This window comes from Callospermophilus lateralis, unplaced genomic scaffold, assembly GCF_048772815.1.
Source record: "Callospermophilus lateralis isolate mCalLat2 unplaced genomic scaffold, mCalLat2.hap1 Scaffold_45, whole genome shotgun sequence".
In the NCBI taxonomy this organism is placed as follows: Eukaryota; Metazoa; Chordata; class Mammalia; order Rodentia; family Sciuridae; genus Callospermophilus; species Callospermophilus lateralis.
This window is the reverse complement of record NW_027514398.1, coordinates 5,445,325-5,454,791: the sequence shown is the minus strand read 5'-3', so window position 1 is coordinate 5,454,791 and position 9,467 is coordinate 5,445,325.

The following is a 9,467-nucleotide window of genomic DNA, read 5'->3' as shown; positions in this document are numbered from 1 at the left end:
TTCCCAGAAATCAAGCTTTGGCAAGAAACGGCTTGTTAGCCATAAAGAAGCCCCTGGAAATCGCAAGGATGAAATATTGCAGTGACCACCAAGGCAGTCAGAGCAGCATCTTTGTTGAGTTTTTAAGATGAACAGAGGTGAAATATGGTCCCTTCAGCTGAAGATCCCAGGACAGAGTCCTGTCTGTGGGCAAGGAAAGGGCTGTGAGGAGCACCATGACAGAAAAGCTTATATGACTCTCACCCTGAGCAATGCACTTTACAAGATTCAATTCATTTACTCCTCACCCACAGAAACCTAAGTCAGAGGCAGGAATGTTAGTTCCATTCTACAGATGGGAATACTGAGATTTAGAAGTTGATTAACTTGCCCAAAGTCAGAGCAAGTGGCAGAACCAGGAGGAACCCAGGCAATCTGGTGATAGTCACTCTACTGCCTCTTAGAAAAGAAAAAAAAAAGCCAGGCACGATGGCCCCCTCCTGTAATCCCAGCAACTTGGAAGGCTGAGACAGGAGGATTGAAAGTTTAAGGCCAACCTCAGAAACATGGTGAAGCCATGAGCCGTTTAGGGAGACCCTGTCTCAAAAGAAAAAAATAAAAAGGGCTGAGACTGTAGCTCTGAGACAAAGTACCCTGAGTTCAATCCCCAGTATCAAAAAAAAAAAAAAAAAAAGAATAAAGAATGACTGACATTTCTCCGATGAAACTGAAGCTGTCATTTATCACAGGCTTTCTGACCCAGGACTGAATCCCAGCTTCCTGGCCTGGCTTCTGACCCAGTGGAGGATGAATAATCAACTTGTTGCCTGTGTAGAGATGATTCATGCACAGAATTTAGAAATGCATCTGTCCAGTGATCCAGGGACTATTTTAAAGATGAAATTATAGTTATTTATACAATATTACCCTGTAAGGTAAATAGTATTACTTATTCTCATAGAGAAAACTCTCTAAACCTGGTCAGGCCACCCCATGAAATGCTCTCGGAGTATCCTGTATTATTGCCATGATACTTATCAGGGCTGTGACGATGGATTCTTGGTGTAATTATTCATCTAATTGTTTGGAATTCACTAGATCATCAGCGCCACGGGCAGGAACCAGGTCTGTTTTGTTGCCATCTGAATCTGTTGCCTAGCATAGCTCTGGACACAGCAGACTGTCAAACAGCAAGAACTGAGTGAGTGTGGAAAGTGACATCAGGGTGGCAAAGGATACAAAATCCCAGATTGACAGGAATTTTTTGTCTATTGTGCTCACGGCTGCATCCAGTGACTAGAACATCGGCACAGAGTAGGTAGAGTAGGTACTCACTAGTAAAAATACTTGTGTGAATGAATGAATAAGGCCACACCATTGTAATTCAGGACCCAGGGATCTGAACCCAAGCCCAGCTGGCTCCGGGCCTCTCTACTTTGCTGCTTCCTGTTTTAACCACCATCTATGTAAAAGCCCTCTCTGTTGCTCCCTCTGGCTGGTCCTTCCAGTTCCTAAAGAATAATCTCAGCAAACTGGACCATCTAAGATGTTTAGCTCAAGATAAGCAAATCCAGCTTTAGTAGAACCTGCCCACATCAGGAAAGTCCCCACAGCAAATCACAAAGCTGAGCAAAGCAGCATTTGTACTCAGCCGCGGCCTTCCATCATCCACCAGGTGCCTCAGTGCAAGCAAGGGATTGACGTGTCATTCCTCCGGCGCACTAGGCCCAACCACCACCACCACGCCTGCCCATACCCCTTCCACCACTCAGCAGAGAAAGAGGAGATCCAGGGGTGACAGGACAAAGAACAAGCAGAGGCCATTCAAGGTCAGGCACACCTAGGCTGGGGAGGACTGGGGTGGCTGGCAGGGAAGAGACTTCTCCAGCCACCTCCGAAGCCCACCCCGCCCCTCTCCACAGTATCAGGGGTGGCCTGGCTGCATCTGCCTGGAAGATGCCTGTGGAGGAAAGAGCTGGAATTAGCTCCATCTGCAGTGTAGGTCCAGCAACCCAGACCCAGCTCTGGAAAGGCCTCTCTGGCTACGCAGAGACTATGGAAAGGTCCAGGGATGTGACCAACCCCAGTCACAGGTGAAGCCAGTCGGCCTCCTCTATGGGGAAATGGGCAAAGTGTGCACCCCCCCACACCCTTGGTTTGAATGAAGACATTAAGCCCCAGAACTAAAAGAAAAAGAAATGTGCTTGCACAATCCACCCCCCTCAAAACAATAACAACAACAACAACAACAAAAGATCCCAGGTTGAGTGGAAAGATCTCACGAGTAAAGCTGACTCACAACACAATGGTCTGGTCTCTGCCTCTCCAGGGACGCAAGGCCAGTCTATGGGAGGCTGTAATTGGAACACCTACCTCTGCCTCCCCCTTCGCCACTTTCCCAAATCTCTTTGCTCCTCTGTGGGCCAGGTACAGAGGAGAGATGGTGAGGAGGAAACCCAAGAAGTCCCCAGTAAAAGCCAGACCCTGAGGGAAGTCCTAAATGTGTCCTAAGATGTGTCCTAGATGAGGAAGTCCTAAGGATGTGTCTGGGAGCCGAGCAGGTCAGAGGCTGGCCATACTGAGGGAGGAAGCCCAGGAGTGGGGGTGCAGCCCTCATGGGTTATTCCCCAGGGGCAGGAGGAAAAGAAGGTCTGGGGCTGGACTCCCAGGGCCAGGCCTCAGTGTGCCTGGCATGGACCCCTGACGCTGACTCACCCCCTGAGGCCCTGACACAAGCTGCAGCTTGCAGTGCCTGCCAGGCCACTGCCACTGCTCGCTGGCCAGGACGCCAGGCATGTCCCACTGCATCAGAGCCTCCCTGCCCCCTCCACCTGCCCCTTCCACTCAGCCCCAGGGGCACAGGGCATGGCTATTTTTTTCAACACCTCTGATGATCACAGGGATGTTTCCAGCAGCCCAAAAGCTGAACTTGGACTAAGTAGGGGGAGATGGCTGGAAGGACTAAGGGCCATCCTGTGCCTCCTTGTCACCCCTTGTAATGAAATGCCCAGGTTGCCAAGAGCTGGAGCGACTGGATTGAGGACAATTTATTACACAGGGAGAGGACCCCTCTGGGCAGAGGAAGGAGGAGAGGAGGTTAGCGCATCTACCCCCAGGCTTTCTGGGTCAGGCCCCAGACCACCTTCTTGCCCCGACCCCGGATGCTAAGGATTTCCTCATCTCCTGCCCACCCCATTCCCACCTAGGCCTCCTGCACCCAGCCAGCCTCTGCCCTCTCCACACTGCAGTGGTCCCTCCGGGCTAGTGCCTTCTCTGTCCTTGCACTGGTTTCTTCCGCTGCGGGGAGTGTAGAGGGGAGGGCTCTCATTCCTCTACTCCAACAAGAAACCCCATGCCCACTTGGGCCGCGTGGGCCAGGGGCGGCAAGAGGCACCTGTGGAGTGTGGAAATGAAGGGAGGATGCCTGGGACTAGTGGAGGGGAAAGGATACAGCTCCTCTTTGATTCACATAACCCCGTGCCAAGGGAAAGGTAGATGGAAGAGTCCAGAAAGAAGAGTGAGGCTGTCTGCACCTGGGGACAAGGGCTGGAGCAGGAATGGGACATCCTAGGTGATGCAGAGTCATGAGATTTGAAGGGAGGCAAGGGGCTCCTCCATCCCTGCTCCTCCCTGTCCCTGCTCCTCTGGACCCTCACTTCCAGACAGTCCCTGTATCTGGCTCTGCAACCGCTCCCTGATCCAGGGGCTCCGGTTCACAGGGCTCGCGGACCCTCCCTTCTCCTCCCACGACGACGGAACCCGGGGTCCCCACTTGGTCAGAGACCGTTCAGGCGGGCGGGGGAGCGCAAGATGCGCATAGGGGGGCTCCGGGAAGCAGCAAAGAGGAGCGAGGGCGCAGGGGTAGTTGGCCCCCTTTCCTCCGCAGCTCCTCTCGGGGAGGCGGGAGAGGAAATCTGCTCCCTCTTGGCCCCAAGCCCGCAGAGGAGCCGGCCCCTCGCCCCTTGTCCGGCTCCCCTAAACCAACCTTCTTCCCCCGGACGTTCCAAACTCCCCCAGAGGCGGCGCGGGCGCCTGGACCCCTTGGCCTCAAACTTCCAGAGCGCCACCCTGGCCCCTCTAATTTGTAGCGGGGATGGAGAAACTTTGGAGGGGGAGGTCGATGCCCCCAAGGATGGGGTACGGACTTACTGGAGACAGACCCCCAGGAGGAAGGAGGGATTTGGGGTCCCCGCTGCGAGGGCGCGTCGGGTTGTAAGGATGCGGCGCTGGCGACAGTGTAGCAGCGGCGTCCGTTCCCCCGGGGCGCGGAGTCCCCGCTCCGCCCCGGCCCCAACTTGGCTCCGAAGTACCTTTGCCGCAAGACTTGCTGAGCTTACCAGTCTGCGCCGAGGCGGCGGCGGGAGGGCCTGATCGATGGGCGAGCGCGGCGAGCGCTGCAGTGAGGGGAGGAGACCAGGCGGGCGGCGCGGGAGGGCGGAGACCGCGGAGGGAGGAGGCCCGCAGGAGGCGGAGGGAAGGACCTGCCTGCAGGGACCTGGTTGGGTCTGCGCAGCCCCCTCCGCGCTCCGCGCCCACGCCTCCTGCTCAAGGTCAAGGCGGCTGCTCCCAGGGCAGGGAGAGCAGGACAAGGAAAGGGGCCGCCTCCTCCCCACCCGCGACGGGTTGCCTCGCTTGAGACAGCCTTTTCTTCCCAATCTGCAGAACCCTCTGCAGCTCAAGGCTAAGTTATTAGGCTCAGGACCCCCCCCCCCGTAGCCATTTGGGGCCCCTGAATCCCTTTCTTTTCTCCCCGCCCCAGTAAGTCTACCTACAGTGGTCACCGGGATGGTGGGGGCCTTTCAGCCTAAAGGATGAGTGAGGAAGAGGAGGATCTCTGGGAGAAGATAAAGGTGCCTGGAGCCTGTGACAATAGGGTGGTGTCCAGGAAGAGGGGAGGAGGTAGGGAGGAAACCCCTAAATGATGGATTTTCCCTACGTGTTAGTTTGCTGAATATGTGAGACATCCCTTTCTTAAGACATCCCTTTCTTAAGATGGGTATTATGCTTAGTTTATAGATGGGGAAACAGTTCAGGTACAGTACTGGACCAAGGAGCCACACACAGCAAGTGGTGGCAATGAGGGAGAGTCTGGGGAAAAAGAGGATTGCAAGCACAGGGTGGAGCCCTAACCTACTCAGGATCCCTGGGGGCATGAGGAGGAAGGCACACAACTCACACAATACAGCACAACTCCAATACCCACTTTAACTCTTCCAGAGTCAGTTTTTATTAGTAGTGGTATTAGTATTAGTATTTATTGATTTATTTTACCACTGAGCTGCATCCCTAGCCCTTTTCGTTTTTGAAACAGGAACTGGCTAAATTGCAGAAGCTGTCCTGGAACTTGTGATCCTCCTGCCTCAGCCTTCCAACTTGCTGCAATTACAGGTGTGCTCCACATGTGCAGAGTCAAATTTTAATCAAGGAAGATGTGACTGTCATTATGTTGTTGTTCCCATGCAAAAGAGGATGTCCAACCCCTCTCTGAGCCAGGCATATTCAAGGACTTGTTTCATGGACACAGGGACAAGCTCTTCTCCCCTTGCTCTTTCATACTCCTAATACTGTCAGTGTGTAACTACAGGACTGCAGTTCCCATGCTAACGGGGCTAACACACTTCAATTCTAAGGCAGTTGGCGCAGCTGCGCGCATGCAATGAAAGCCTGTGTCAATCTGGTGCCCCAACTTCTCCTAAGCTTGCCTGGGAACCTAAGGTCAGGGGAAGCCAGCCTGCCTTCCCAGACTATTAGGAAGTCAATGCTGCAATCAATTTTGTTAAATGAAAAATGTGGTGTCCCTGGCTACAGCCTTAATGTTCTTTTAATTCATCAGGACCAGTAGTGTCTGAGTTATAAACCTAATCACGAGCTCAGCATCCCTCTCGCTTATTCCCCCAGGAGCTGGAAGAGCAAAGAATGGAAAAGACATCCACTCTCTCCACACCCAACCTATTATTATTTTCAACCACTCATCATTTTTAAAAGATGAGCCCTTGTAGTCTTAGTCCATCATCACTGATTTGCATGACCACTAGGGCAAACCCTCTGCCTGTATGCAAGATCATTCTGAACCCATGAAGGTAGGGGTCAGCCCATATAACATAGAGCTATATGGGGAGAAATCTACCTCCCTTGATTACATTGTTTTGCCACTTTCTACTAAACACTGCTTCCTCATAGCTTCATTCTCTAATTTTTCTCATGTAGGAAAGAAGAGAGAGCAAGGAACCAATTTCAGCATCTCCCTCCAAACAACTCTCTGGGGATGCAGAGTCTCTGTGCCCCTCCCCCACTTGCCACTAATCGGCACATAAAGCCCAGCATTTTTGTCCCTGGTTGCTCCCAGGTCTGCTAGCACTTACACTGAACACCTAGATTGCTTCCCCCTCTATCCTGGGAAGGTCTTTGTTCTCACACAGCTTTTCAAAGCCCTGCCCCTTGTCTGTCCTTAGAGTAAACAGAAGAGATCAGGCAGGAGCACCCTCCTTCCTGTCCACCTGCAGACCTGGCCAGCTCATTCCTGCCTCCTCTCCACACACTCAAACACAAACACGGGGCCAGGGATTGCCGTTCCCATCCCCTAGCCCACAAGCATCCATTTTATCTCTGCTTGTTGTTTCCAACAATTAAGCCAATAAAGGCTGGACCCGCCTCTGAACACACCTGCCCCACTGCAGGCACTCAGTATATGGGTCTATAAAACTGACATGCGGTTCCTGTCACTGAGGTCTTCTTCACTAGTGTTTTCTGCTCGGATTTTGTACACGTAGCAAGTTTGAATATATCTTGGTTTTATTTATATATATTTATAAAGTCCACTTAATTTTTAGACATCCTATAAAAATGCTTTCAATATAGAAGACACTAATTCAAGCCAGGCACAGTGGTGCACATCTGTAATCCCAGCAGCTCAGGAGGCTGAGGCAAGAGGATCATGAGTTCAAAGCCAGCCTCAGCAAAAGCAAGGTGCTAAGCAACTCAGTGAGACCCTGTCTCTAAATAAAATACAAAATAGGGCTGGGGAGGTGGTTCAGTGGGTGACTGCCCAAGTTCAATCCCTACTACAAAAAAAAAAAGAAAAAGAAAAAGAAAGAAAGAAAAGAAAAGAAGAAAAAAGAAAGAAAGAAAAGAAAAAGAAAGAAAAAATAGAAGACACTAACTCATCAGACAGAGGAGGATGAAACATGGGTAAAATAAAGTTAAATATTGTACAATCCATGTGATATAAGATATCTTATTTTTAGTTGTAACTAAAAATAAAAATCCTGGTTTCCTAACAAGTGGTGAAGGCCAGCTTTTCCAGGAAGGCTATTAAATGAATTGTAATTATTTATGATCTGTGCAGTGAACAAAACAATAAAACAAATAACACGGAGCACAAATAAAACTCTTAAATACAACAGAATGGGGAGGGCTATTTATTTATAACTTAACACTCCTAGAAGGAAAGTGTCTGGAAGTTTTCAGGACCATATGACATACAGAAGAAAGTTGAAAAACTAACCACAGAATTTTATTAGATCCCAGGGACGAGAGGACATCATGAGGACTTCATGTTTTCACATTCTTGTCCGAAAGTAAAAATGATTCTCACATTCAAAGGGAATAATCTAAAACACCAGAGCAGACTTCCTCCCTCCTCAGTGGAGTCCCTGTCACACAGATTTATGTCCCAGACAAGTTATACTGAGTCTAAGTTTCTGCCCTTGTAATACAGAATAGGGTTCTGGACTATTCTACCTAATGTGAAAACTGCCACTTTCCCCAGCCACTCCCCCTTACACTCTTATGGTGACTCTAAAGATGTGGAAGAGATGCTGTGCGCAGGGAGGTGCGTACCTTCTGGGACGTGAGGAACAAATGGCTCAGAACTCAGATCTACAAGGGCAGGATGTCTTTCCTTTCCAGAGGGCAACCGTGTGCTTCGAAGCTACCCATCAGAAGGAGATGGAAAGCAAGTCAGTTGAAACACTTTCTGGAGAATTAATCCTGGCCCTTTAATATCCCAGCATCCATTAAAACCTTTCATACATTGGGGTTGTAGCACAGAACTGCCTTTGGATGAGCCCCAGCTGTGGGAGGTGAGTACCAGAAGCCACAGCAGAGGACACCAGGGAAGAGCTCTAGGATTGACACAGTCCTCTTTTGGGTTGCCCAGGTGCATCTGCCACCCTTCTCTGCACCTCTGGAGCCAGTTCTCTTAAGCTTCAGATCATCCATGTCCCCATTGGCTACCCAGTCAGCATTTTTTCCACTCACCTCCTAGGACAAGGTCTATTAGGACCCCTGCTAGGGGCTGGCAGTGTGGAGGGGACACTTACACACCTCCAAGAGTTCACAGCCTCCTGGAAGCAGGGAGTGAGATGATCAGGGATAGGAAAGTTAAAGGTACCATGAGAATGGCAGTGAGAGTCTCCAGGTCAGCGTGGCAGGAAGGCGGAAGCCATGACAGCCTTCCCTCCTAGAGGAACCTTTCAGCTACCTCCAGAGGAAGGACTAGTTCTCTGGGGAGGCAGTGAAGTCCAAGGCCGGCCAGGCAGAGACAATCCTGGTGTAAATGGGTAGAGTGAGCTTATCAAAGCGCTTGAGCTTTGTAGGGGGAAAGCTCTGTGACCTGGGATACCTTCTGAAACCTCAGCTTCCTTATCGTTGAATGGAGACCTCACCATCTCCCTTGAGGGGTTGTTGTGAAGATTAGGTGTATGTAAAGATTGAGCAGTGCATTAGCAAAAGGTACTATGCTCAGGGAAGTGAAAATAGTTCTGTGAGGTTGGAGTGCAGAGTGGGCTTGGGGAGCAGGGAGGCCAGGGCAAGACCACGCCAGAGCCTGTTGACCAGCTGTGTGGATTAGGGCCTTACATTCAGGAGAAACTTGATCCATTTGTTTTTGTTGTTGCTTTGTTTTTGTTTTTGTTTGGCGGTGCTGGGGATTGAACTCAGAGCCTCACACATGTGCTTTTACCACTGAGCCACATCCCCGCCCACACACACACCCCTTGTTGTTTAGGTTTTCTGGTACCAGGGATTGAACCCAGGGGCGATTAACCACTGAGCCACATCCCAAGCCCCCTTTTTATATTTTATTTAGAGACAGGGTCTGCATAAATTGCTTAGGGCCTCACTAAGGCTGAAGCTGGCTTTGAGCTTGCAATCCTCCTGACTCAGTCTCCCAAGCCACTAGGATTAGAGGCTTTTGCCACTGCCTCCACCAAAACTTGATCCACTTGATTTTAGAAAAATCACTCAGTCTGAAGTTAAGTTGAAGGACCCATAAGGACCCTTTTCCTGATGGCCTCTCAAAAGAGCCCACATAGCATAGTACTCACCATTTTGGATTCTAAAGCCAAACCACCTGATTTTGAATCTCAGCTCACCTCTCACAGGCAGTAAGACCTTGGTCAGGTTAGTTCATTTATAGAAATATGCTGAGAACCAAACTAGGTAATCTAAGTATGTTAGTCAATCTTTTCATTGCTGTGACTCCAATA